This window comes from Petaurus breviceps, unplaced genomic scaffold, assembly GCF_028583685.1.
Source record: "Petaurus breviceps papuanus isolate PSGF00001 unplaced genomic scaffold, PetGlider_PUasm1.0 183, whole genome shotgun sequence".
In the NCBI taxonomy this organism is placed as follows: domain Eukaryota; kingdom Metazoa; phylum Chordata; class Mammalia; order Diprotodontia; family Petauridae; genus Petaurus; species Petaurus breviceps.
The window spans coordinates 24795072-24797118 of record NW_027185791.1 but is presented as its reverse complement, the minus strand read 5'-3'; the positions used below and the strand labels follow the sequence as shown (position 1 = coordinate 24797118).

At 39.1% G+C, this 2047-nt stretch overlaps 1 pseudogene; it reads left to right on the top strand.

Annotated features, from left to right (window-relative positions):
* The first annotated feature begins 1222 nt into the window (after nt 1-1222).
* The window catches only part of LOC138160942 (large ribosomal subunit protein uL3 pseudogene), a 1969-nt pseudogene continuing 1144 nt past the window's right edge, over nt 1223-2047 (top strand).

Here is a 2047-nt window from a genome sequence, read left to right as displayed (position 1 = left end):
CAAGAGGAGATTGCTGAATTCTTTCAATTTCTATTTTGCCCTATGGTTCTAGAATAACAGGACAATTTTGATAATTTCTTGAAAGGTGGTGCCTAGGCTCTTTTTTTATCATGGCTTTCAGGTAATTATTTTTAATTTTCAGGGAATAATTTTTAAATTATCTCTGTTGGATCTATTTTCCAAGGCAATGGTTTTTGCAATGAGATATTTCACATTGCCTTCTATTTTTTCAATTGTTTGGATATGTTTTATAGTATCTTGATTTCTCGTAAAGTCATTATTTTCTAATTCTTCCAGTCTAATTTTGAAGGATTTATTTTCTTCACTGACTTTTTGAAATTCCTTTTCTATCTGTCAAATTTGTCTTTTTTAAGGTGCTATTTTCTTCAGTGTTTTTTGGGGTCTCCTTCAGCAGGCTCTTGACTAGGTTTCATGATTATCTTGCATCATTCTTATTTCTCTACCCAATTTTTCCTCCACTTCTTTTACTTGATTTTCAAAATCCTTCTTGAGCTCCTCCATGTCCTGTAGCCCATTTATATTTTTCTTTGAAACTTTTGATGTAAGAGTTCTGACTTCATTGTCTTCTGCCTGTGCCATGCTTTGGTCATTTTTCTCCCCAAAAAGGTATTCTATTGACTCTTCATAATTCCTCTGCTTTTTCATCTTGCCAGCCAATTAAGTGACTTTTGAGCTATTTGCCATGGTAAATTTCTGCTTCCAGATTGCAGATTGCTGCATTCAGTGGGATATTTGTTTCTCTCTGTCACTTTGTGGGGCCTGTAGCTCTAAAATTAGTTTTGAATTATTATTTTGTTTTTATTTGTATTGGGGATGATGTGAGCTGGTGCCATGAGGAAGTCCTGTTTTTACTCTGTCATCATGGCTCCCCTTTACAGATATGTTTTTAATATTTTAACTGGGAAGACTAGATATAGAGAAAAATACTATAGATAAATTTAATGAATCTCCATGCAAAAATTACAAATTAATATTAACAAGGAGTTTATAGCAATATATGACTAAGGTCATACCCTATGATCTGGCAGAATTTATACCAAGAATGTAGGGATTGTTCAATAGTAGGAAAAACATTAGCACAATTAACAATGTAAATTAAAAAAATGCAAATATTATATCACTATCTCAACAGATGAAGAAAATATCTGATGAGTCTCTTCCAACCCGCCTTGGTGGCAGGCACAGGTGTAACAGTAGCAGCATGTCCAACAGGAAGTTCTCAGCTCCCAGGCATGGGTCTGTGATAATAATGGCAATTAAAGATTCCCCTGTATAGGCTTGGTTTTCAAATTGATTGTATTAAAACCCAGAGTTTGTTAATCCCACCTGTGGGATGGGCTTGTTGATGTGAAAAGAAAGTCCTGAAGTGGGAGGAGCTGGTGAAGGTAGATTTGGAGAGACACTAGAGAGAGGCGGAAGATCTTTTTTTTGGAAGCAGCACCTCGTGGAGAGAGAGAGAGAGACTAAGAGAATTGCTGGTGGCCGCTTTGAATTGCCCTGGACTTTTGAGACCTGCCCCCTGAGCTGCCAAGGACTGAGGAGACATGGCTGTTTTGCTGATACTTTGTCTGTCTGTTTTGATGTTATTTTGCCAGATTTGTCCACTGGTGAAAGACTGTCCTTTTGTTGAAGAAGTCCTGGAACCTGGCTGTTCGCTAAGAAGGCCTGCGACTGTCCTGCAGACAGAGAGTGAATACTGTCCACTGGTGAGGGACAGTACTGTTGTTGAGAGTGAATACTGTCCACTGCTGAGGGACAGTACTGTTGTTGCAGGGGTCTGGAGACTGTCCGGCAGACAGAGTGAATACTGTCCACTGGTGAGGGACAGTGCTGTTGTTGCAGGGGTCTGGGAGCCTTTCTGTTGGTTCAGAAGCCCTGAAGAAGGATTTTCTTGTTGTATGTTTACAGAAATCCTGGGAGAGGGCTTTGCTAATGTGTTCAGGGGTTCTAGGACTGTTCTACAGACAGAGGATAAATTCATGAAGGGACTGGCAATGTATCTTATGGCCTTGCTAAGCCTTGTCTC